The sequence below is a fragment of the Dermochelys coriacea genome, chromosome 1, assembly GCF_009764565.3.
Source record: "Dermochelys coriacea isolate rDerCor1 chromosome 1, rDerCor1.pri.v4, whole genome shotgun sequence".
NCBI classification, from domain to species: Eukaryota; Metazoa; Chordata; order Testudines; family Dermochelyidae; genus Dermochelys; species Dermochelys coriacea.
In genome coordinates, this window is record NC_050068.2 from 259,714,190 (window position 1) to 259,742,024 (window position 27,835).

At 44.0% G+C, this 27,835-nt stretch overlaps 1 long non-coding RNA gene across 3 annotated transcripts; it reads right to left on the reverse strand.

Moving 5' to 3' along the window:
• On the reverse strand, nucleotides 1-27,830 carry LOC119858588. Of its 3 annotated transcripts, none has more exons than XR_006276857.1 (3): nucleotides 6,679-9,590; nucleotides 2,821-4,793; nucleotides 1-469 (listed from the first exon to the last, which is right to left on the reverse strand). It is a non-coding gene; the product is annotated as an uncharacterized LOC119858588 (long non-coding RNA). The 3 variants fall into 3 exon arrangements; XR_006276855.1 differs by lacking the exon at nucleotides 1-469 and adding an exon at nucleotides 27,307-27,830 and having other exon boundaries at nucleotides 1,174-4,793; nucleotides 6,679-6,825; XR_006276853.1 differs by lacking the exon at nucleotides 1-469 and having other exon boundaries at nucleotides 1,174-4,793; nucleotides 6,679-9,625.
• Nucleotides 27,831-27,835: the final 5 nt, after the last annotated feature.

The following is a 27,835-nucleotide window of genomic DNA, read 5'->3' on the forward strand; positions in this document are numbered from 1 at the left end:
GTAAAATATAAAACAGATTTATTAAGTACAAAAAGATAGATTTTAAGTGATTATAATTAGCAAGCATAGAGATCAAAGTTGGTTACCTAAGAAACAAAAATAAATTTGCCGTCCTAATTCTATAAACTAAAACAGAAATTGAGTCAAGTAGTGTCTCACCCTGACAGATGGTACAAACTGGTCAGAGACCTTCAGTGCACAGGCTGGAACTGCCTTCCAGCCCAGGACCACCCTCCCCTCGTTCAAAGACTTTGTCCTCTAGACATGTTTCCAAGTGCTGAGTTGTGGGAAGGGTGAGGCCAAGTCATGATGTCACTTCTCTTTATAGTTTCTTCCAGCTTGCTGGAAAGATCTTTTGCGATAATGTGGGTCAAGCAGCCTCCATTGTATATGCGCTTTCTCTGAGATGTTGCGGGAGTGGATTCCCTTCACTGGGCCATCAGTGCGTCTGGCTGCTCCATTGTTGTACCTGAAAGGTGTTCCCAACCTCACAACATATTTCAGTCACACACACATAGCAAAGTGTCATCAGTTCCCGTACAATGACAGCATATACCATCCAACAGGATATTCATGTTCCACAGATCAAGACTTTAAAAGTGATACCTCACAAGGCATCCTTTGTACAAAACACATCATAATTATATGACAGTGATGAATATGGGGGTTGCAGGGTGCTGTTTTGAGGTACAGAGTACCACAGGAAATAGACAAAACGCTGAATGTGGCCTGGAGATTGTAAATATCCATGATTTAAAACACCCCTGAGAGAGTATTTGCAAATTTCTCAAAAAACAACTGTTAGCCTGGAAATCCAAAGTGAAGGTTCCTGGGATGGTGTGTATAGACCCCACACTGGCAAACAAAGGGTTAACAGCAGCCTAAGAGCCCAGTTAGCTCTCCTGGTGGTACCTGGAGGGTGGACCAGGCCCAATTTAGCATTAGGCCCAACTGCAGGGGAGCTGGGTCATTATGATAGAGGCAGGTGGATTTATAAACAGGAAGGAAAGCAAGGGGAAGTGAGTATGCCCTGGGGATCTCTACTTTATTATAGATGCCTGCAGCGTCAGGGAGTTGACCTATGAATAGGGTTGCTATGTGGCTGGTTTTCAGCTAGCTTTCTTGTTAGCTAATAGCGCTAATGTGCTGTTAGTTTCTTTCTTTTTTTCAGTGGGGGCGCGTTAGAATGTTCTACGTTTCACATCCCTGTAATCCAGGTAAGGTAAGAAAAATGATAAAATAACATCAAAATACACTTTAAAATCTGTGTGTGTGTGTGTAAAATGTTTCCCTCAAACACTTTAGCTATAGCTGGATCTTTTTTGTTAGGTGGCTAGTCACTGGCTTTTGTTGGTGTTTGGGTGATGGCTGTTCTTATTATGTCTCGGCAGTAGTAACCCTACCTCTGGATGGAGTAGAAAAATTCACATAGAGCAAAAGAGATGGTAGTAAGGTGTTAGGAAGCTCTTTACAATAGGCCTAGAGAAGAGGCCTACTGAGAGACCTGCTGAGTCCAGCAAGAGCTCTGAAATAGGGCCAGGGAGGAAGTGGTCCAGGGATAAAAACAAGGTGTCTGAGTAGACCATCTTAGTGCGCTTGCTAGAGGGTCCCTGGATTGGACTCTAGAATAGAGGGAGAGTGTGAGTTCCCCTAAGGGAGTGGTTCTCAACCTGTGGCCTTGGGCTGCTTGTGGCCCAATTGGCACACAGCTGCAGCTCATGTGACATCAGGGCCATACAGGTAGTATTGGATGCACCCCACATAACATATTGTAGGCCGCATATGCAGCCCAGAATGGTAAATAGGTTGAGACCCATTGCCCTAGGGCCTACTGAGGAAGGTGGTGCAGAAACCCTTGATACAAGGGGTGAAAACTACTGACTCTTGAGTCACGCTGAAGTGTGAGGGCAGGGGACTATCATTTTGTTGGATTCCTGGTTTACCCTGGAAGGGGTGAGTCTGAATGTGACCTGGCCAGAGGCCCAGATCACCAGAATAACTGGACCACCAGCAAGACTGACTGACTGTCCAGTGGAGGTGATTGATGAGAAGGTCCTGCAACATCATGCCCTGCCATAAGGGAGTGCACCAACTGGTGAGAGTCTTCTACAGTTACTCTGAGCTCTTGGGGTGTGGGGGGTTAGTTTCTTACACTTATCATAAAATCAGATGGAAATGAGCCCAGTAACTAAATGGTCTGGCCATTCCCTAACATGCAGAGTATAGCTCAGAACAGGTCTGGATTCAGACTGCATGGACCACCCTGGTGGGTGAGGGAAGAGAGCTATTTTCCAAAATCTGGAGGTCCTCTCAAAGCATAAGGCTCAAATCAGCCAGTCTGTTTATGGCCTTAATCCACCTCTGCCTCGGGAAGCTCCAAGCTTCATCCAGCATCTAGAGAAGTTCAAAGTGGTAAACCACAAGAAGGGATTGTCCTCTAACATTGTTCCATGTGTCACGGTTTCAGGGCAACTGCACTGTATTCCCCCTCGGTGATCCATCAAAGGCACCCACTTTAGGCTTCTGGCTCCCACACATGACCTCTCTTGGATGAAGACCCACATATTACTCCTGCCTGACCAGGGATTTTAAGGCTGCATAGTTCCCTGCTTACGCTGTGATATCCCCAACAAGCCAGACTGCCCAAAAAGGCCAGCATCTGCGCTCTGCTTTCTCTCCAAGGGCTATGACCAGTGTATTACTAACAGTTATAAGTTACCACAAACTCCTTCTAGGAAAGCACATTTATTCTTAAGGTGACAACATTATGGAGAAAACCTATGAAAACCATAAAGAACCTCCACACACTAAAAAGCTTACCAGACGTCACCCCAGCTCCAACCTTAGGCGTTGCAGAGTTTTGGCCTTCAAATCCCATAACTGGGTTTTTCTTGTGATTACAAGTGTGTATCCACCTTTGATCCAGAATTAGCTTGGGCCTTTGATCTGGGTCTTCTGCAACAAGTAATCAGCAGCCAGTGACTCAGTCCGCAGGGCATAGTTTCAAAAGGCAACGGTTTTGCATAACTGGAGTTGAGGAATTTGCTTTAATTTATAGTCTCTTGAATGTCCTGGTCCTACATCTGTCACATCTCCCTCTACAGAGGTTACATAGGTCCTGGCTCACAATAATTCATAAACCGAATAAAACAAGGTCTTCCAAGGGTATTGCAGGCATTTGCCATATCTGCTGCACCATGTATATCATGTATTTCTCGTGGATTTCTAGGTTCGTGAGCAATTTAAAAACATAAACAGCAGAAACTGAAGTTACCATGTCAAAAACTGACCCAAAACTCCACCCTGAAAAAGGCTAAGGGCCTGATTCTTCACTGCTCTGCCTCTTTTGTAATTATCCTCCCAGTGAGCACGCTGGGGGTTTAAATGCTGCCATATCACACAAGGCAGTGGAGAATCAGAACTGGTGTGACTAAATAGTCACTGCATTATAGTCTGCATATCAACAAGTCGACTCTGCTAGAACTAGACTAGAGGCAAATAAGTCCTTCCCTTTAAATAGGGCCTCCTTCCCCACCACATCCCCTAGCTGTACAAATTAGCCTAGACTCAGTTAGCCAGTGCAGAAAGAAGGAAGCTGTTTAGAAGGGAGAGTCCTGTAAATCTGCTTTCTCGGGAGGAGACCAAGGGGAATGTGCTGTGAAGAACAGAGTCCAGCAAGTAGGTCCCTCTTTCTCTGGCTCCCTTGTAAGGAGTGGGATGGGCAGGTGGGAGCAGAGCACAAACAAGGTGGGGACTGGTTGGCCTCATAGCCCATTGTACGAGGGCTGGGTCACAATGGTTGTGCACAACAGGGAAACTTCAGCTTCTGGATCTCCTTTCAAGAGCAGTAACCAAGAACCAGGTCCCTGACTAATGTGCCCCTTGCGCAAGTTGGGTGAGGAACAGCTATCCAAAATGACCTCCTAGGCCACCAAATCTTTAGGTTAGTGTAGTGTGCCCATAAGCCACTTCCATTGCCAGGACAGCAGGCAGAAGAGACCCCTCCTAATCATTCCAAAGCTTTACTCACAGAAGAGGAGACCTATGGGACCCTGATGTCTGGTAATCATTAATTTTGATGGCTACACATTTTGATACTAAAACCAATAACAAAAACATCTAAACGTTCTTGTGGAGATCCAAACCACTAACACAGTGAGCAAATATTGCCATGGGTGTGGGGTGTTTAACATTAACATTCAAGAATTCTGTTACCAAAAGACCACAATTCTGTTGGTCTGTATAAATGGACCACTTTGGGCAGAGCTCCTTCTTGTCTGTTCTATCTGAATGATCACTGAATGCCGCTCTAGAATGCAGTGAACTATGCAGATCAGACATATGCACAGAAGCAAAATCTCCATTTCTGAAAGGACACAGCAAGCTCTGCTAAGCATTGAGGCAGAACAACCAGTTTAGAACTGGCTCCAACTGACCCTCCCATCAGCTACAGCATTCTTTTCCAGGTCCTACTTGGCTGCAGGTGAAATGATACTTCTCTACCATTGAAGAGAAATCACTTCTAATACTTAAAATAGAAGTGCCACTGATAAATAAAATGAGGAGCAAGCATATCAGCAGCATGAGGCTTTGGGAAAGAACATTTTTTTGAACCAGGTAGTTAAATGATTGCTTTAAAAAGCCAATTTCCATGTGTCCTGTTCACTTAGTCTGTTTCCTTACTGTTCCATCACTAGTTCATTTAAGAGTTCTCAGTTGCCACACAGAACAATATCCAAGTAGCTTCACAAAAGGGGCTTCTCAGAGAGCTGAAGGTGGTAAATAAATAAATCCTGTATAAGAAACAAAAGATGGGGAGAGCGAAGAATGTGCATAACCAGTAAAAGCTTGCAGGAAGAGAGAAAGTATAACAACAGAATTGTTTGCTGCTAGCTAACGGTGCTGCGGGAATCAAAGGTCTTTTACAAATATCTGGGGGCGGGGGGGGAGGGGGAGAGGAAATTAGGTCCACAGCCCACTTATAAATGAGGAAGTGAAGTTAATTGTGTTTCCAAAATGTTTGAGCTACTGAAATACTTTTTAAAATATGTGTTTAATGACAAAATACAGAAGTGTTTGGATAATTAGGAAGTAACTGAGATATTTAAAATAGCTTTTGCCTTAACTTGAACTCTAATGTCTTCGTTTGAGACTAGTGAAGCTTTAAGCACTGAAGTGCAGATCCTGCAAATATTTTAGGCATATTTATGCATGTGAGCATCCCCATTGAACTCAATGGGAGTATTTGCCTGTACAGACGTACTTGGTGTTTGCAGGGTCAGAGCCACAGTCAGCACTTACTTATTTAAAAAAAAAAATTATGAAATACCTTCTCTGAAGTGAACAAATATAATAATTAGCAGATCAGCTGATGTGCATGGTATCTAATACTGGACAGTTGTTTTTTGACAAGTTATTGAAATCTTGAGGCCAGATCCTGCAAATGGAGCCACTCAAGTGCATTCCTAGACCAAGTCAATAGGGCTCCAGACAGAAAGAGTTTATAAAGAATATATCACAACAGACAAATTTGAGCCCTTTTTGTCTGATATTTATTGAACAAAGTACTGCAGAGATTTTAATGTGAGATTTTAAAAAAGCATTTGATTGTCTCCAAAATATTAGTTTAAAAAAATTACAGTTGGCATGCATTGAAAACTGCCTCAAGAACCCAGAAGAGCAATGAGAAAACACTGTAGCATGTTTATGGAGCGGACGGGGAGCTTATTGAGTGCCAAAGAAATTGAATATCAATCTAGTCTGTCTTGATATCTACACTAATGATGAAGTAGCATGTCAATTAAGGGCTAAATCTTGCAAGGTGTAGAAGTGGCCAAAAAGTAGCACAAGGCAAGTACGCGAAGTAGAGCGGGTCAAGAAGTTTTCAATGGAACAATTTTTCCATTAGAAAATGCACTTTTATCAAAATCAAAACTGTGGAAACGCGTCTATTTTGATGGAATTTTCAACAAAGTGTCAAACGAATTGTTTTGAGTTTGTCCAAACAAAATGTGTCCAATTTCTTGTTTTTCATTGTTTTCACTTTTCTATTAGACATATCCTATTTAATATCTTGTCTTTCAATCATATTGAAACAAGATGTTTCCAAATAACAATTTCTGTTCTGCAAAAAATGGTGACTTTGTTCTGATTTGGAACAAAACCAAAATTTAAGATGTTGGGATTTCCTGCATAATGGAAATGCCAGTTTCCAATCACCTCTGCTACTAAGTATGCTGCTTACTTGTTTCTGTATTAACATGGAAAATAAAGATACCTTATTCAGCAGCTGTGTGATTATGGTGGCAGGCAGTCTGACTCAAGATTTCAACAGAGTTCCCCTTGAGCTGTTTGCACACTAGTTTGGAATTAGGATAGTCAAACTCTGGTGCCTTATATGGCTGAATTGCCCACTGGTGTGCTTCTGACCACATGTGTGAGGGTAGGTGACTGGCTGTTACTTACAAGGATACTGAAATGGAGGGGAAAACTGTACCTTTTGGTTACTCTGCTTGGAGTAACAGCAGTGAAGAACTCCTGGAAACTGAGCTGCAGATATAAACACTCACAATCCACCCACATGTTTCCTGTCTCCTCCCCTCCTTGGTAGATGTAATGGCAGACAAGCCTGTTCGCTTAGTGTGTGACAAAATATTTTAAAGCCACAAGTTACATCACCTGTGCTTCAGGACAGCTTAAGTGCCTGTCTGAGCTGCTGACTGTTCTTTGCTATGGAGGAGCTGCTCCTATAGGAGTTTTGCCACTGTCTTCAATGGAAATGAGAATAGGCCCCACAGTTGCAAGGAGTTGGAAGTCAGAGATGTGCTAAAGATAAGTAGGAAACCACAAATTTGAATTCAGCTTTGTAAAGTTAATGAAAGTTGGGAAAATCTGAAACGCATCTATTCCGTGAAAGGAAAAACCTAACAGCAGAGACCAATGGGTGGGACTTGAGTCTGTGGGAATGCTGGAAAACCCTGTTCCAGCACTGTCTTGGAGAAGCTGTCTCCACATTCTGGTACTCCTGGTATTTTCACTTACCAGCAGTGCATTCTGGTACTACCTTTTTTTTTTTTTTTTTTAAAAGGACTGGAGCACTGCTTAGGGGGTTGGGGATCGGCACTTTAAGAGCTTCCGGTGTAACAGAGCAGCAAGAGTAACAGCTTGTCTTGCTGAGTCCAGCACCTTCAAAGGAATAGGATATGCTGACACGGCACTTGGAGGGGCAAGTTTGGTGGCCAGTGTATTCTGGGGCATGGTAATCAAAGCTCCCGGAGATTCCTCTTAAGAGCTTTGTGATAAGGAAGCCATTTGTAGTGCACACTGATAACTTTATTGTCCCACTAACTTATGAACAATGTTACATATTATCATGTGCTAGTAGAACTGGTCGTAGTGACTAACAGCATATATCCACCTCTGTATCCTTCCTACATATTACTCCCGTACCATCGTTTAAGTTCTCTCAGGGTATGTCTACACTGCAACTAGACACCCACAGTTGGCCTGTGCCAGCTGGCTCTGGCTAAGGGTTGGTTTAATTGCCATGTAGACACGGTTTAGGCTGCAGTTCGAGCTCTGGAACCCTCCAACCTCACAAGGTTCTAGAGCCTGGGCTGCAGCCCGAGCCTGAACATCTACACCCCAATTAAACTGCCCCTTAGCTCGAGCGCCACAAACCAAGTCAGCTGGCACAGGCCAGCCGGGGGGTTTTCATTGCAGCATAGACATCCCCTCAAAGGCCCAGTACCCATAACATTGTTCTTTCCTAGGATTTACATTTCCCTCAATATCCTCCATTAAAATAATTGTCAACTTAACAATACCATCTCTTAAAAGATTTGATCTCTTCTTGTTACCAGTAACTGCTGAGATTGCTATAAATGAGAGAGAGAGTCTAGGAGAGTGACTGAATTGCACGTACGAGGTCCTTAGAACGTTCCCTACTGTTCGGCTGAGAACTTGGAACCTCTGCTGTGTCTTCTGCCTTTTGGGCCACATATGAAATAGGAAGGAACCACAGGGGCCCATTAGGATCTAAACCGTGTTTACTAATCATCTCAACACTGCTGCTCTGTCTGGCTTCTGAAATTTAGACCCCTGTGAGCCACCCTCTAGTAGAGCTATGTAAAGGGATGCTACCCAAGCCCTTTATAATACATACGCCTCCCCCTTTAGCGTAAAAGGACATTTTATAAAAAGTTACAAAAGCATTTAGTATCCCTAGATAGATGCCAACCAAAGAAGAGACAGCTTCCAGAGCATCCATCCTAGGCTTTACACTGAATCTAGTGCATTCGGGGCCAGGACTTTAGGAACTCGTGTAAATACTCTGCTCCCTCACAGATGATGATTGCTTTTAACTATGTATGTAGCACCATATCTTTTGTTGTTATTACACAGAGATTAAAATGAAGTCACGGTCCCTGTTCTGACGATTAACACCTTTTAAACATAGACCATGAAACAGAAAGGCTAAACATAGAAAGGGAGTAGAACAAGAAAAGAGTTAACGTGAGTTCTAGTCACATCAAGAAAGCTCTGAGTTTGACCTGCTGAGTCACGATGCCTTGATTAAGCATTTCCCAGAAAGACAGACATTCTTAGGCCCGTGTCCAAGGACTTTCCTGTGGTTTTTTTTTTTTTTTTTTTAGTAGACCATGGTGTTCACTGCACTATTATCAACCCCAAGCCTTCAGGCCTCAAATCATGAGACTGGCATACAAATCGTGGGCTTAAAAATAAACACAATTAATTTTATAATTGCTTTCTTATTTCTGGGCCTTTGGGGAGGGGAGGGGTGCATGCTGGTCATGTGTTCAAGCTTTTTCTCTGCACCCATGAGGGATAAAAACTTCTATTTTTAAACAAATGAAAGCTGAGTCTCAGAATCACATGACTCCAGGCACTGGGGGTTTAAGAAAAACACCAAGCATAACAAGAGTGGGCAGCACTGCCCCTCTGGAACATTTGAACTTTGCAGCCCTGTAATTGCTATTGATGACGTTTTTGGCACTCTGTGAGGGGAGTCAGGTGACAGGAAATGTGTGTATGTGGGGGGGGGTTTGCGATGATTTATATTCCTCCCCCAACCCCAGTACAGTCTGTGATCACTGTGAATTTAAAAGCAGTTCCTGTAGGCCTGAGCTCCTTTTGTCCTTAAGGCATCTATGGTGTATTGGACACATGCAAGATCCTCCATCCTCTGGTGGCGAAATAAGGGGCTGAAGAGATGATGCCAGCCGCCAAGATGCACACTAGCTAGCTTCCATGGAGTAATTCTGCAGCTGCTGTTTGAGGTAGAAGGAGGATTCTTTCTCTCTGCTGCAGCACATCTGCTCCCACCTGGCTACTTGGAATGTGCTTCCAAGAGTGAGGATTTGTCATCCCAATGGGAACAAAAAAAAAAAGTCAGGCCACCATAATGTTCCTTTGCATGCTGATCAGCAAAAGCGGCGGCAATAGATGTCAGAAAAACACCCTTTTAAATACATGTACCTGAGAGCTCTTCAAACTGGAGGAAATGCATAAAATATACCTCCTATACCTTGTAGCCCTATGCTACCAGCACTCCTAGCTGTCTTCAACACACACTTTTCTTCTCTACAAAAGAAAAAGGACACTAAACTCTCGAAACTACTACATGCCACAAGGGGCCACAACAGTGGTTCCCGTAACCCACCCAGCAATATTGTTAATCTATCCAACTATACTCTTAGCCCAGCAGAAAAATCTGTCCTATCTCAGGGCCTCTCCTTTTGCCCCTCCACCCCCACAAACATGATACAGTTCTGTGGTGACCTAGAATCCTATTTTTGATGTCTCCGACTCAAGGAATATTTCCAACCCACCTCTGAACAACATATTAACCCACAGAGACCTTCCTACCAACACCACAAAAAGAAGGATTCTGGGTGGACTCCTCCTGAAGGTCGAAACAGCAGCCTGGACTGCTACATAGAGTGCTTCCGCCGACATGCATGAGCTGAAATTGTGGAAAAGCAGCATCGCTTTCCCCATAACCTCAGCCATGCCGAACACAATGCCATCCACAGCCTCAGAAACAACTCTGACATCATAATCAAAAAGGCTGACAAAGGAGGTGCTGTCGTCATCATGAATAGGTCAGGGTATGAACAAGAAGCTACTAGGCAGCTCTCCAACACCACTTTCTACAAGCCATTACCCTCTGATCCCACTGAGAGTTACCAAAAGAAACTACAGCATTTGCTCAAGAAACTCCCTGAAAAAGCATAAGAACAAATCCTCACAGACACACCCCTAGAACCCCGATCTGGGGTATTCTATCTGCTACCCAAGATCCATAAACCTGGAAATCCTGGACGCCCCATCATCTCAGGCATTGGCACCCTGACAGCAGGATTGTCTGGCTATGTAGACTCCCTCCTCAGGCCCTACGTTACCAGCACTCCCAGCTATCTTCGAGACACCACTGACTTCCTGAGGAAACTACAGTCCATTGATGATCTTCCTAAAAACACCATCCTAGCCACTATGGATGTAGAAGCCCTCTACACCAACATTCCACGCAAAGATGGGCTACAAGCCATCAGGAACAGTATCCCCGATAATGTCACGGCTAACCTGGTGGCTGAACTTTGACTTTGTCCTCACCCATAACTATTTCACATTTGGGGACAATGTATACCTTCAAATCAGTGGCACTGCGATGGATACCCGCATGGCCCCACAGTATGCCAACATTTTTATGGCTGACTTAGAACAACGCTTCCTCAGCTCTCGTCCCCTAATGCCCCTACTCTACTTGCGCTACATTGATGACATCTTCATCATCTGGACCCATGGAAAAGAAGCCCTTGAGGAATTCCACCATGATTTCAACAATTTCCATCCCACCATCAACCTCAGCCTGGACCAGTCCACACAAGAGATCCACTTACTGGACACTACGGTGCTAATAAGCGATGGTCACATAAACACCACACTATATCGGAAACCTACTGACCGCTATTCCTACCTACATGCCTCTAGCTTTCATCCAGATCATACCACACGATCCATTGTCTACAGCCAAGCTCTACGATATAACCGCATTTGCTCCAACCCCTCAGACAGAGACAAACACCTACAAGATCTCTATCATGCATTCTTACAACTACAATACCCACCTGCTGAAGTGAAGAAACAGATTGACAGAGCCAGAAGAGTACCCAGAAGTCACCTACTACAGGACAGGCCCAACAAAGAAAATAACAGAACGCCACTAGCCATCACCTTCAGCCCCCAACTAAAACCTCTCCAACGCATCATCAAGGATCTACAACCTATCCTGAAGGACGACCCATCACTCTCTCAGATCTTGGGAGACAGGCCAGTCCTTGCTTACAGACAGCCCTCCAACCTGAAGCCCTCCACCAGCAACCGCACACCAGAACCACTAACCCAGGAACCTATCCTTGCAACAAAGCCCGTTGCCAACTCTGTCCACATATCTATTCAGGGGACACCATCGTAGGGCCTAATCACATCAGCCACACTATCAGGGGCTCGTTCACCTGCACATCTACCAATGTGATATGTGCCAGCAATGCCCCTCTGCCATGTACATTGGTCAAACTGGACAGTCTCTACGTAAAAGAATGAATGGACACAAATCAGATGTCAAGAATTATAACATTCAAAAACCAGTTGGAGAACACTTCAATCTCTCTGGTCACTCGATCACAGACCTAAGAGTGGCTATCCTTCAACAAAAAAACTTCAAAAACAGACTCCAACGAGAGACTGCTGAATTGGAATTAATTTGCAAACTGGATACTATTAACTTAGGCTTGAATAGAGACTGGGAATGGATGAGTCATTACACAAAGTAAAACTATTTCCCCATGGTATTTCTCCCCCCCTCCCCACCCTCCACTGTTCCTCAGATATTCTTGTTAACTGGTGGAAATAGCCTACCTTGCTTGTCACCATGAAAGGTTTTCCTCCTTTCTTTCTCCCCCCTCCCCCCCCCGCTGCTGGTGATGGCTTATCTTAAGTGATCACTCTCCTTATAGTGTGTATGATAAACCCATTGTTTCATGTTCTGTGTGTGTATATCAATCTCCCCTCTATATTTTCCACTGAATGCATCTGATGAAGTGATCTGTAGCTCACAAAAGCTTATGCTCAAATAAATTCTAGTCTCTAAGGTGCCACAAGTACTCCTTTTCTTTTTGCAAATATAGACTAACACAGCTGCTACTCTGAGTACCTGTGAGATTCTCTGACTACATCAAAGGAAAGAGGCTTAAAAAAAAAAAAAGGAGCACTTGAAAGGGAAAAGAAAATAGCTCTGCAAATTTAAGAATTCCTGAGGTATTTGATGCTTCAATGGCTGGCTAAAATGCTCTTCTCCAAGGTAAACTATTCTGAGTCATTCATTCATTCATTTATTTAAATTAGCATTGGAATGTTTTTCAAGTTCTCTGCCAGCAGCCCTCAGTCAACTAATACCCACAAGGAGGCCTGACAAATGTGAGACCCAATCGATTGATGATGGAACACTGTCCCCTTCACGCTCCCCGTGAATATGCACTTCTTCCATAATGTCCACAAATCCAGAGTCAATGGTATAGGACCACTTTTAATGGCACCCTCACAATATCCATGCACTTGGATTGAGTGAACACAGGATCTCAGTTTTTTGCAATTTGCTTTCTACACACATAAACACACCTCTATTTCTGGGCCTGTGCAGAGAGCCAAACATTCTGCTGGTACATACTGACAGCTCTCAGAATCTCAGGTTTCAGAGTAGCAGCCGTGTTAGTCTGTATTCGCAAAAAGAAAAGGAGTACCGGTGGCACCTTAGAGACTAACAAATTTATTAGAGCATAAGCTTTCGTGAGCTACAGCTCACTTCATCGGATGCTGTTATTGTGCTAGAAACCCTGCCTTGTTATATTGTGGGAGATGCTCCCCTTAATCCTCAGGTCAATGGCAGATAACACTTTTTTGAGTATTAACAGCTGCAAGGAAATGCACCAGCATATTATGTATGGCTCGTGAAAGAAAGCCACGTTTTAGTTGTAGGGCTAAAGAAAATACATGAACAAGGGAACAAATCCCAGCTTGACTCAGACGGTTCCAAGACCAGTTTGGAGATGATTGAGCTCTAGCTAATATCTATTCATAACATGCAAGCAATGAGAATGGCCCTGAGCTAAAGTTACACTGTGCTGCACCAAGATGAGACACCAGCCCCCACCTCTGTGTGATTGTAGGAAAGTCCCTTCATTTCTCAGTGCCTCATCAGTAAAGCAGGGATAATAATCCTTCCTCTCACCCATCCTTTGCCTATTCAGACTATAAACACTTTGAGGTAAGGACAGTTTCTTACTATATACAGCACCTAGCACAATGCAACCTTGGACCCACAAGACGTTACCATAATATACACACACACACACACACAATTGTTATGTATTTAATTAATCTGTAGTATTTTCTTTTATACCTTTGTTCTACCTACTTGTATATCTGCCTGTAGGTGTTTTTCTTATTGTACCTATTCATTTACGTATGTCTTTAGAAACACAAATCATTTTCCCCTTTTTCCAAATTGAATCTCTTGCCCCTTTCCTGGTTGCTTTCAGTCCCTTTTGTATTACTTCTCTGTGTTTCCAATTTAGTATCATTTGTGAATATCATTAATGAGCTCTTTCTTCCCACTTCCAGATTATTAATTAACATAGTAAATACCATGGGACCTTGCACCAATCCCGATGGCACCCTCTCTAGATACCGTCCCTCCCAGCTCAGCACATTACTGCTTTGTTATTCTCCTCTACTTATTGCCCTCAAGTCAGTCCCCACTACAGCTTTCTTATCCAAGCCTATACAAATGAATGATTCCAGTGAGAGTCCATGAGCTCTGTGTCCAAGGGAGAATAAGGGGCTAACAAAAGAAGGCAGATTAAAAAAAAGCTAAATGTACAGTAGAACCTCAGTTATGAACTGATCAGTCAACCACACACCTCATTTGCAACTGGAATTTCCAGTCAGGCAACAGCAGAGACCAAAAAAGAAAAAATACAAATACAGAACAGTGCTGTGCTAAATGTAAGCTACTAAAAAAATAAAGGGAAAGCAGCATTTTTCTTCTGCATAGTAAAGTTTCAAAGCTGTATTAAGTCAATGTTCAGTTCTAAACTTTGGAAAGATCAGCCACGATGTTTTCTTCAGAATTTATGAATATTTCCGAGTTACAAACAACCTCCATTCCCGGGCTGCTCGTAACTTTGAGGTTCTATTGTAGCAGTAATGGGATGAATTGATTTTGGATGCAGTTCCTTCAAGATTCCTGCGGTTTATAAAGTATTTGGATCTGTCAAAGATGAACAGATAACAAGCTTCAAGGTTGGCCACCCCAGTGGATGGTTGGAGCGGGGTGGAATGAAAGATAGAGAAGCCTGGTCAATGAGACTGCAAAAGTATTAAGAGGTCAGGCAAAACATCTGCACCTCCTCTGAAAGCCTGATCCAAAGCCCAGTGAAATCAATGGGAGTTTTCCATTAACTTCAATGGCCTACATTGGCCATCACTGCACAAGCCTGCCAGCTCTTCAGCTGTTTGCATTTGCACTGCTGTGTTCTAGAGTCTTTTGGATGGAAGGACGGCTACACTTGTCTCAATCCCTCGGCTTTCAGACTCCTGCTGTTCTGGGACCATAGGCTCTTTTGGATGCACTCCTGGCTTCTGGTCCTCCAGGCATCCTCTCCTCTACCCAGGTGAGGAAAGACGCTGGTAAATCAACTCTTTGTAGCAGACATTATTGCATGAATCCGGCAGCTCATAAGCTATTCTTTTGCTCTGTTGCATTTTATTTTATTTTTTTTTTCATGGGAGAGGTCTGTGTTGGTCTCCCCCACTCACCCTCACCAGTGTCTTGCCTCAGGTGCTATGTTTCTTCCCAGTTTCCTATACATCCAAGATGTTTCATACTTCATTTATGTCCGCTGCTAGTTGACTCCAAATCTAAGGCAGGAGAGCCTTAATTATTAAGATTGCTCATCCAATCCAGAGAACCATTCCCTGGGATGCTATCAAAGGGTTTGTCTATATGCACAACTTGCACTGGTTTAATTTAAATTGACTTAAAAACTGATTTAGCTACACCAGTGCAAACCCGTGTATGGACACTCTCTCTTATGTCTGTTGCAGGTGCAAGCATGACTGATATCAGGCTTAAATCAATTTTAAGTGTGGCTGCACACAAAGTGGTACCTATTTAGCTAAATCAGTTTAAAATCACACCTTTAGTTGAACTGGTGCCACTTTATGTGGGGACCAGGCCAAAGAATAAACAAATGAATTTAGCCCATTTCTGATGTACAGTTTGGTTAAACAACTGTCTGCAAGTATCCCCAAGGAGAGAGAGGAGGCGTTTGGGATGGATCAAGGGTGCTAGAGCTAGGAGTACTGGGTTAATATTGTGGAAAGGAAATTTTAGAGTTGTATATCAGGACAGCCTTCCTGTCTGGGAGATCTAGACTGTGGAATAGGCTCTTAAAGGAAGTTGTTGGAGATATGTAAAACAAAGCATTGGAAAACATGTCGTAAGGGAACACTTTTTGTAATGGCCAGAGAGGGAGGATTACTAGATAATCTAACAAGGCTCTTCCATTGATGGCAGTCCTATGAGTGCAAGACAAGGAGAGAGGGCCCCCAGCATCCTCCCTGCTTCCCATGCCATTGCAGACAATCAATCATCTGAGATAAATCCACATGGTCCTAACAGGCAATGTGTGCTCAGTGGTTCAGAGGAAGGTGGGAGATGCCCAAGGTCCCTGCCAATGTCCCCAATCTGGTGGTGATCATTTTAACCCTATAAGTGTATATCTTCACTGCAAGACCCTATCCCTGGTTTATCTCTACCTCACCTCCCTCCACACACAAAACCCTCTCATCTGGGGTTTGGCAGTGCTTTAAGCCTGGACTAGCTGATTCAGCTAAGACTATAAATTAGAGCTTGGGTTCTGCTTTAACTCCGGCTTTAACTCTCCCCAATTTGCAGTGTGGCTGCAGGCTACTTAATTCAAGTGCTGCTAGTCCTCCAAAGCCTTCCCATAATTCCCCAGGACTGTATTTTCCTACCGTTATACCAACTCTCTTCTTCTGCACTAGAAGTCACCTACCAGTTTATATACATTGGCTCGAACTCTAAACCCCACAGTCCATGCGGCATGCTCCATTTCTCCACAGCGCTTGAGCAGAGAAGCAGTCCAGGAGATCCTCATCCCAACTAGCTGGCCAGAGGCTTACAACCAGGTTCTGGTAGACCTTCAGTGTGAAATCACTATGGCCCACAATTTGGGGAGATATACAACCCACAATCAACCCCTTGGAGAACATCTCCAAGAGGCTGACAGAGGAGTAGACATCGTGCTGGGAAAGAATCCAAAACTTCAAGACCACGTAGCACAATGCAAACAACTCCAACGGCCAGTTTGTCAACTCAGCATCCACCTGCCCCTATGATAAGGCATTTCCCCAAGTGCTTGGCACTGTCCTCAGCATGGAGCCTCATTAGTGCTGAATTAGCTTTTGAAACCAGATGTCTGAACTGGGGGGCTGATAGACAGGAGGAGCCAGAAGAGACCACACAGGCAGATAAACTGGAGGAGCCAGGACAGATATTTGGTGCTGTTGGAAAAAATTGGATTTAATATAGCCCAGAATAATTCAGTAAAATGACATGAGCATAACCTAGTTAAGTTAAAGTTAAGTTTAAGACTGTGACAGAAAGAGAGAGCCAGCCAACAGCCCCTTAGTGGGAGCGGATTAGGAATATGCACGCAATCCTCATTTTCACCAGGCTAGGTTGTAAATTATTTTACACCAATGTAAGTTTAAAGAGGCTTAAAACTCCCTGGGACTTTCGCCTTCCTCTACAGCATGGGGCACAGGTCACTTACACATTTAAACTATTGTAAATACTGGATCCTCTGTAACTTGAAATTTTTGAGGACTTCAGTAACTCAGCCAGAGGTTGTGATCTATTACAGAAGTGGTTGGGTGAGGTTCTGCGGCCTGCAGGGTGCCGGAGGTCACACTAGGTGATCATGATGGTCCCTGTCAACCTTAATCGATGAGGCTTTTATTAAATGCTAACATCAGCACCTGTGGTGCGCTTTTTTTTTTTACTTTCCAATTTTCTGATAAAAAGAACTGGTGATCTCCCATGACCTTAATTTCTTCATCTTTGAGGCCTCATATCCAATGCAGAAGAAATTTTAATATTGTTTGCATAAGCTGTTAGTCTGGTGAGAGAGATGCCAGCTGGTTGCTGTTTTCTTCACTGTAATGAGCAGTTCCTAGTGGATAAGTGCATCAGATTTTGAAATCCTAGCTCAAAGCGGGAATTGTTTCAAAATTCTCGCTCAAAGGGGCATTAAAATGGCTGAAATCCCAGAAGAAAAACTGATGACCTTTTGGTGAGCATCAATAGCAAGGTCAATGGTGAAAGTCCAGCTTTGGGGTTTTAACTGACCTCAGAAGCCCCCAGTGAATGAGTTATCCCACTTCAAAATTCTAGCTCAGGGAGACCCAGGGCTTAGCCAGACACCCTGCCATAAATAAAAAGGGAAGGGTAAACACCCTTAAAATTCCTCCTGGCCAGAGGAAAAACCCTTTCACCTGTAAAGGGTTAAGAAGCGAGGATAACCTCGCTGGCACCTGACCAAAATGACCAATGAGGAGACAAGATACTTTCAAAGCTGGAGGGCTGGGGGGAAACAAACGGTCTGGGTCTCTCTGTGTGATGCTTTTGCCAGGGACAGAACAGGAATGGAGTCTTAGAATTTAGTAAGTAATCTAACTAGATATGCGTTAGATTATGATTTCTTTAAATGGCTGAGAAAATAAGCTGTGCTGAATGGAATGGATATTCCTGTTTTTGTGTCTTTTTGTAACTTAAGGTTTTGCCCAGAGGGATTCTCTATGTTTTGAATCTCATTACCCTGTAAGTTATTTACCATTCTGATTTTACAGAGGTGATTTTTTTTACTTTTTCTTCTATTAAAATTCTTCTTGTAAGAAAATGAATGCTTTTTTCATTGTTGTTAAGATCCAAGGGTTTGGGTCTGTGGTCACCTGTGCAAATTGGTGAGGATTTTTATCAAACCGTCCCCAGGAAGGGGGGTGCAAGGTTTTGGTGAGGATTTTTGGGAGGGAAAGACATTTCCACACGACTCTTTCCCAATAATAAACCTGGTTAGACATTGTTGGTGGCAGTGAAAGTCCAAGGGCAAAAGGTAAAATAGTTTGTACCTTGGGAAAGTTTTAACCTAAGCTGGTAAAAGTAAGCTTAGCAGGTTTTCATGCAGATCCCCACATCTGTACCCTAGAGTTCAAAGTGGGGAAGAAACCTTGACACACCCCTTTATGAGGGGCTGGTATTATGTTAAGTGGTGCAATAGCCATTTTACAGGGGAGGATGGATTATTCCACTTCCCAAGTTAAGGGACCTGCATAGGCATGAGCTCTGTGCAAATAAAATATAAGTGCTAGCTCCTTGGGGGTACAAAACCGCACTCAGCACCCTTGAGGAGAGGGAGGTGTGACAGTTCTCTGTGAGTCACCTTGTTACCCCCTGCCTTCAAGATTAGGGATCCTTGCTTTTGGTACCTGGGTGTTCGCTCCCTAATACAATCAGCCTATTAGCCACTCGAGCACTCTACTCTGGGCTATACCAGCCCTGTCTTCGCCCTGCAGTTTAACACTAGGTGCTCCCCAGTCCCTAAGACCCTGTGAATTGTTCTCCTGTGCTAGTCTGCCCCTGACACTGGCAGAGTCTCTGCCACCAAAGAAGCAGTGTACCCCAATTAACTAGTTTGACCGTAAACCACCACTCCTGTAGCAGGCACAGCACTTGCAATAAAACAAAAGAAGGTTAATTTAAAACTGGATAGAGATTCTACCTGAAATGAGAGAGTGATGGAAACAAAGGGTTACAATACAAAACAAAATCCTAAAACATGAACTAGGGCCTACATATATTATTTATTACCTTTCCTATCTCATAAAGTAGGTTTTCCCTTCCAAGTTCAGACTGTTGCAGAGTTGGCTGGCTTTAGAGCAACCAGGATCCAAACTTTCACAAAAAGCACCCCCTGCTCCACAAAATGTTTCCTCAGTGAATTAATCCAGATTCTTTCCCCTCTCCGTTATATTGAAACAGTATTTTGTCTTTACTCATAGGCCGGGTGAGTCTGTCTGTTGTAATGTTCCTTATTTTTTTGATTGTTTGCAATTGTCTCTGATGGTTTTCCATTGAAAGCCTTGGGAAAGAGCAAGGCTAGGTTATGGAGCCTTGCTTGCATCACTGGCTAACCAGTATGGCGTGACAACTCCCCCCTACTTGAATGGGCCATCATCAAGACACATTAGCTCCTGATGACCACTCCAAGTCCACAAAGCACACTTTCCATATAGTTACATTATTTCTTAACTATTACCCATCCATACATCTCACAATGATAATGAGTCTTGATAAGTTATGAGCTTTTTGTAGATATCTTACATGTTACCCATTATGGATAAATACCCCGCAATACATGTGTTTGGTGTAGTGAGTTTGTCCAATCTGAGACGAGTTGTTTGCAAAGAACAGGGAACCCTTTACCAGGGAGTCTCTGTGTCACAGGAGGGTTAGGTGACTCTCCACTCTTGATCTTTGGGGGGAGCGTCAAAGGTGCTCTAACTTGTACTAGCAGTATTCGCTTTTGATCACTGGGGTTCAGTGTGCTTCAGTAACACTCTCAAATGTCTCCTACGTGGCGGGGAATGGTGGCAGAAAAAGAGGGTATGCCATGGAGACAGTGGGGTCTATACCATCAGGCCATTCCCCATTCTATCACTTTTGCATCCTTCTGGCAGCACAGAAGGAACTGAGTGGGGCCACAGAATTGGCTCTCAGACTCCACAACTAATATAAAAAAGCAAGTTAATATTCAAAGACTTGCACCAGGCAGGGGGTCTCTCATTGATGAAGAGATGGACAATGTCTAGCGGCGGTAGGGCTCCAAAATGCTACAGTGCTAGCAACAGGAGAGAGAGAGAGAAAGGCCCTGAAAGAATGATGCAGACCTGATGAATGCTTACTTAATCTTCTGTCAGGAATTTGCCTTATTTAGCTATGCTGTTTACTCAGTGTGTTCAAGATGAACAGGCTTGTCTACACTGGGGTGGGGATGGATATCGATCTAAGTTATGCAACTTCAGCTAGGTGAATAACGTAGCTGAAGTCAACATACTTGGATCTACTTACTGCGGTGCGTCGCTCTCCTGTCGATTCCCCTTGTGCTTCTCATAGGTTCATAGATTCATAGATACTAAGGTCAGAAGGGACCATTCTGATCATCTAGTCTGACCTCCTGCACAGCGCAGGCCATAGAATCTCACCCACCCACGCCTATGAAAAACCTCACCCATGTCTGAGCTATTGAAGTCCTTAAATCATGGTTTAAAGACTTCAAGGAACAGAGAAGCCTCCCTCAAGTCAACCATGCTACAGAGGAAGGCGAAAAACCTCCAGGGCCTCTCCAATCTGCCCTGGAGGAAAATTCCTTCCCGACCCCAAATATGGCGATCAGCTAAACCCTGAGCATATGGGCAAGATTCACCAGCCAGATACTACAGAAAATTCTTCCCTTGGTAACTCAGATCCCATCCATCTAATATCCCATCTCAGGGGATTTGGCCTATTTACCCTGAATATTTAAAGATCAATTACTTACCAAAATCCCATTATCCCATCATACCATCTCCTCCATAAACTTATCAAATAGAATCTTAAAACCAGATAGATCCTTTGCCCCCACTGCTTCCTTTGGAAGGCTATTCCAAAACTTCACTCCTCTGATGGTTAAAAACCTTCGTCTGATTTCAAGTCTAAACTTCCTGGTGGCCAGTTTATACCCATTTGTTCTTGTGTCCACATTGGTGCTGAGCTGAAATAATTCCTCTCCCTCTCCTGTATTTATCCCTCTGATATATTTATAGAGAGCAATCATATCTCCCCTCAACCTTCTTTTAGTTAGGCTAAACAAGCCAAGCTCCTTAAGTCTCCTTTCATAAGACAAGTTTTCCATTCCTCGGATCATCCTAGTAGCCCTTCTCTGTACCTGCTCCAGTTTGAATTCATCCTTTTTAAACATGGGAGACCAGAACTGCACACAGTATTCTAGGTGAGGTCTCACCAGTGCCTTGTATAACGGTACTAAAACCTCCTTATCCCTACTGGAAATGCCTCTCCTGATGCATCCCAAAACCGCATTAGCTTTTTTCACAGCCATATCACATTGGCAGCTCATAGTCATCCTATGATCAACCAATACTCCAAGGTCCTTCTCCTCTTCCGTTACTTCTAATTGATGCGTCCCCAACTTATAACTAAAATTCTTGTTATTAATCCCTAAATGCATAACTTTACACTTCTCACTATTAAATTTCATCCTATTACTATTACTCCAGTTTACAAGGTCATCCAGATCCTCCTGTATAATATCCCGATCCTTCTCTGAATTGGCAATACCTCCCAGCTTTGTATCATCTGCAAACTTTATTAGCACACTCCCACTTTTTATGCCAAGGTCAGTAATAAAAAGATTAAATAAGATCAGTCCCAAAACCAATCCCTGAGGAACTCCACTGGTGAGGTGGAGTACTGGAGTTGACGCTAGAGCGAACGGCGGTCAATTTATCGTGTCTATATTAGACACGATAAATTGACCCCCGCTGGATCGATCACTGCCCGTCGATCTGGCTGCTAATTTAGACAAGTCCAAAGAAAATCAACTTCTGCTCTCTGGGGAGAGGCAGATGGGGGTTGTCATGGGATAAGAGGGGAAGGTCCTTTCATGGATTGGTAACTGGTTAACTAAAAAGAAACAAAGGGTAGGAATAAATGGTCAGTTTTCAGAATGGAGCGGGTAAATAGCGGTGTCCCTCAAGGGTCTGCGCTGGGATCAGTCCAATTCAACATATTCATAAATGATCTGGAAAAAGGGGTAAACAGTGAGGTGGCAAAATTTGCAGATGATACAAAATTACTCAAAATAGTTAAATCCCAAGCAGACTGCAAAGAGCTCCAAAAGTATCTCACAAAACAGAGTGACTGGGCAACAAAAGGGCAGATGAAATTCAGTGTGGATAGTTCTCTGAAAACATCCACTCAATGTGCAGCAGGAGTCAAAAAAGCGAACAGAATGTTGGGAATCATTAAGAAAGGGATAGATAAGACAGAAAATATCATACTGTCTCTATAAAAAGCCCTGGTATGCCCACAACTTGAATACTGCGTGCAGATGTGGTCACCCCATCTCAAAAAAGATATATTGGAATTAGGAAAGGTTCAGAAAAGGGCAACAAAAACAATTAGGAGTATGGAACGGCTTCCGTATGAAGTGAGATTAATAAAACTGGGACTTTTCAGCTTGGAAAAAAGACGACTAAGGGGGGATATGATTGAGGTCTATAAAATCATGACTGGTGTGGAGAAAGTAAATAAGGAAGTGTTTTTTACTCCTTCCCATAATATAAGAACTAGGGGGTCACCAAATTAAATTAATAGGCAGCAGGTTTAAAACAAACACAAAAGGAAATATTTTTTCACACAATGCACAGTCTACCTGTAGAACTCCTTGCCCGAGGATTTTGTGAAGACCAAGACTATAAAAGGGTTAAAAAAAGAAAAGTCAATCAATGGCTATTAGCCAAGATGGGCAGGGATGGTGCCCCTAGCCTCTGTTTACTAGAAGCTGGAGATGGGCAACAAGGAATGGATCACTTGATGATTACCTGTTCTGTTCATTCCCGCTGGGGCACCTGGCATTGGCCACTGTCAGAAGACAGGATACTGCGCTAGATGGACCTTTGGTCTGACCCAGTATGGCCATTCTTACAGCTTAAGAGACCCATCTGATCTGTAGCACTCAGTCAAAATGAAAAGTCCATATCTGTGTCTAAGGTCTGTAAAGCACAGGGGGAAATCTTGAGAGAAAGGATTGTGCAGTGATAAGATTACTAGCCTGAGACTTGGCTGTAATTCTCTCCTCTATTACAGACTTCCTGACTGTAGTAGGAAGAGAGCCTGAGACATAAGCCACAGAGGTCTGGTATGAGGCAGGACCTGCTCACAGAATCTGGCACAAACTGACCCCAAAGTGTGACTAGTATTACCAAGGAATTTGTTTACCCAATTTGTAGTTACTATGTAACTTCATTTTTTTACCAGTTTGTTTTTTGTGGGGATTTGCAGGGAGGGGTTAAGGGGGTTCCCTAGCTCATGGTTTTCTGTCATGTTAGAGTGTGTTTCCAACAGAGGACAGCTTGCTTACTTATCAGGTCAGTAGTCGGGGGTCACCAGTGAAGTTAGATGTTTGGCTCTGTGTGTGTGTGTGTGTTCGTTCTCCCTTTGTTCTGTCCCAGCTCCACGCAGACAGCCTGCACAGCAGACCTCAAGTAAACTGTCCAATGACCACAAGATCTGTTAAGGTGCAAAGGCGCCCGGTCAGTTTTATTGTCAACAAACCACGGTAATAGCACCAGCAGACTCTGAGGTTACTAAGACATGTATGCCAGTGATAATGGACACTGCTCAGTGAATGGCGGGATTTTCCTTTTCCCCCCTAGGCTGGACAAAGAGACTCCCTCTGAGATACCTCTTTATATCCTGATACAAAAAGTTATGTACTGCCTCTGACATAGTTAGTTACTGCCCCTGACGTGGCTAGTTATCACCCATCACCTTGAACATGTTGATCAGAACATCTCTATTATGTACGGTCATCCTGACCTTATCTTTCAGAAGGGGTCAGTTTGTTCCTGTTATCCTTGGGGAATCTTTTGTACCATCCTTAATATCGAGATGTTCTGGTACCGCTTGATGTCGGGATGTGTTTGCGTGAGTACTCTGTGCTTAGCACTTCTTAGAAATGTGTATTTCTGCAATATCAACCCTGTTTTTGCCAGATTCTGTGAGCAGGTCCTGCCTTATACCAGGCCCCTGTGGCTTTTGTCTCAGGCTCTCTTCCTACTACAACCTTCAACAAGCCATGTAGATTCCCTGTGCTGTAGTCCCCCATATGTAAAACAGGGATAGTAGCACGGGGGTATTGTGGGGATAAATGTATTGCAGATTGTGAGGCACTCAGATGCTCTGGTAATGGGGACCAGATAAATACAATAGAAAGAGAGTCTAGTGACTAGAGGGAATGATGGGAAAAGGGAGCCCATGAGGATGATTACTAGGAGCCTGGGACCATATGAATTTCTGAATAAGGTCCTGCTGAATGTGAGTTAAAGGTAACAGAATCTGGCTCAAAGTCTTTTCTCTCTTCAGGAGATTTTAAACAAACACCTGAACTACCCACCCCACCCACAGCCTTTCCAAGTGCAACAGGACATATTTCTGTCTCAAATGTTGTGGCTGGCTTTAATGTCCATAAAAGTTTGTAATCTCATGAGTAGTGTGGCTATGTAGTCTGGAAAGTAGTCTTGTTCTGAACATTGTTGATCTTCAGCCAGTCAGAAGATAGGGTTCTGCATGCGCACATCTCCAAAACCATTCCTGATGCCGCTGTCATGCGAGCATGAGTGTCAAGGCGTCACTTCATTATGTCCTACTGCTGGGATCCATCAATTTTTCTCACCACCAATCACAGCCATCCATCACAGAAAAGTTTGAGGTTGGATGGCTCTGAGGATTGGGGACGGGACACAGAGCCTTACACCTGCAGGTCGTCTGTTGCAGTCTATCCCTAAGTTAATAGTAACTCATGAATGCCACTACCTGATGGGCATTCACTGGCCTATGTGAAATGAATTTGTGCTCTCTGTCCATTCCTACTGGGATTTATATTTGCATAGCTGAAATCACCAACACGAGCAGGACTAACTGGTATCACTCTTTAGCAAAAGAGCAATTGAGGATTGAATGAAAGGACCATGAAAACTGACTCCCCTCTGCCTTCCTAGAGGAGGTGATTCCTCCAAGCCAAAGACTGAAGCTCTTAGCTCGGAGTCCATGTGTGTTGAAAGCTTGCACTCCTGCTATCCATGATGTATCAGTGCATGAAGGACCAAATCCTCCATCAATAAAATGACATCAGTTTACCACCATCGTTTGAGGGTCTCACCCAGAGATTCCAGCCACAAGACCTGTCAACCCAACACTTTTCAGCAGCACCAATTCACTTAACATGAAGCAGCATATTTCCAGATGGAGGGTTTTTAAGGCTCTTTCTTTTTTTTTTCCCCCTCCCTCACTTCAAGTATTCCCTTTAAGCAAAGGCTCCTTGTTTTTCAGTTCATCCACTTTGGGATTAAGTGTTTTAATATTCTGGAAGATTTGTGTCAATATGGCATTGTATTCTGCCACAGTATTACCTAAATAATATTATATTAATTTATATATAATCATAAATATTACCTAAATGCAGTTCTAATTCCTGGAGCTCACTTTCTCCCTTTTTCTTTTGTAAAACTTTAAAGATACCTTTAACTAAATTTCTTTTGTATCTGTTTACTGTAATCATCACAGCCAGGTGGGTGAGGTTGTCACCCTTTCACTTTATATTGTCCCTTTATCTATCTGCAATCTGAGACTCTCTAAATCTTGCCTTTAAATCTCTGGCTCCTAACTGCATTTCTCTGGGACGCATTTTGTGATGCTGGGTATGAAGGATGTTCCATAAAAAGACTGTCTCATTTATCATCAGAACAAAACTGGCTCATGGGTCTTTTTATCTATTTAGTAACTTCCCAAGAAAACGGGAGCCGGTAGTTCACCAAATTCAGCCTTGTCTCTCCTGCTTTCTTTTTTTTTTTTTTCTTTTTCTTTCCCCCCCACCCCCCCAAACACTTTCTCTTCCCCCCGCTCCCTTAACAATAAGGATGTTTGACATTAGTGCCTTGAAGAAAAGGAGTACTTGTGGCACCTTAGAGACTAACAAATTTATTAGAGCATAAGCTTTCGTGAGCTACAGCTCACTTCATCAGCTCACGAAAGCTTATGCTCTAATAAATTTGTTAGTCTCTAAGGTGCCACAAGTACTCCTTTTCTTTTTGCGAATACAGACTAACACGGCTGCTACTCTGAAATTAGTGCCTTGTTTTGTTTTTCAGGTACTGTTTATCTGAAGTAATGTAAAACTGTAGAGGAAGAATGTGCCCTTGTTTTCTCCAAAGTTCACTTTCACCTGACCTTTAAGTATTTTTCAGTTGCAAGATGCAAGATTCTATTCTTACATTTCTGCTTTTTTGGGTCTCCCTCTCCCCCTCCCAAAAAAGTCACCATGACAAGGAAGAAAAGAGAGAGACACAAGATTCTCCTTTTTCTTTCTACTTTTGCATCAAGACTGCAAGTCAGCAAAGCAGGTTCTATTTGTCATAAGCTTGTTTATCGTGGGCCAAGTCACTTAGCTTATGTTTCATCTTACCCCTCTGTAAAATGGAAATAATAATACAGTATATGATAACAATAACCTCCTTACAGAGACCTAATTCATTAGAAAAAAAAGAAAAGGAGACTAAGAAATTTATTTGAGCATAAGCTTTTGTGAGCTACACAAAAAGCTCACGAAAGCTTACGCTCAAATAAATTTGTTAGTCTCTAAGGGGCCCCAAGTACTCTTTTTCTTTTTGCTAATTCATTAGGGGTCGATGAAAGGAGGAATGCCTTAAAAACAGAGAGTATTATTATAGGGCATGGAAAATTGTTGGCTTGTTTGGTTTCTGAGTGATCTGCGTTTCATGGATTCTACTTAGGTGAACAACTCCTTGGGGCCAAGGACTCTCTTTTCGTTGTTTATCTGCACAATGCCCAGCCCTGTGCAACCCTGATTCCTGCCTGGGCCTTGTAGTGCTACTGCAAAACAAGTAATACACACTCACTGCATTTAGAGTTGATGAAGCCCTACGAGGTCATTTCCTACCCCTTCCTCGCCCCCTGTCAGCACCAGATGGTTCCCTGTAGTATATTCCAGCTCCAGGCAGGTGCCCTGAGACAGCTGCTGCCCCCATCGCCCCCCACCCCTTTTCCTGGGGGCTGTGCTTGGTGTAGTCCCTCGGCTTGTACCAATGGCTGTTTATTTAAGACCCGCCCCGAAGCCTGCCCGTCCGTCTCCTCCTTCCACCCCTCCCCGCTTCCAAACACAAGGCGTTCCCTTTGTATTCCCTGCCCTGCCCTTCCCTTCCCTTGCAGCGGGGGAGACACCGGCCGCTGCGGGTGGGCGGGCTTTGTTCAAACGCAAAACCACCCCCACGAGGAGCTGCCCCTACCTGCAGTTTTAATCGCCCCCCTCCCCCAGCTCACGGGCCGTGTGGGCTGCTGCTGATCGCGCCTCGGTGACTTCATTCCACCGCCACCACGATCCGGGCTTCACCCCCTCTGGGGCGGCGGCCGGGGCCGGGGGCGGGTTGGCCGACGGCTTTGGCGCTAGAGGTGGGGCGCGGGAGCCCCGCGGGCAGGGTGCCGCCGGCAGGCGCGGGAACCGCTCGCGGCAGACCTGCCAAATGTTGCCAGCAGAGGGAAGGAGAGACGCCGTCCCCGGGCCGATCCGTGCGGCGCACGGGGGCTCGGAGCCCTCCCTTTGGCCGCAGGGCTGATTCAGGGGGCGGGCTGTTGTTGTTGTTGCTTGTTGTTTATTATCCATTTTATTTTCTTGGCTGGCCGCTGCTGGCTCCCTCTGCTCTCCCATCCCTGCTCAGCTTCCCCCCCCGCCGCGCGTCCTCCTGCTCTTCCTGGGCTGCCCCCCGCACAGGGGAAGCGGCGGCTGCCGCTGGGGGTAGCGAGAGAGGGGGCGCGGGC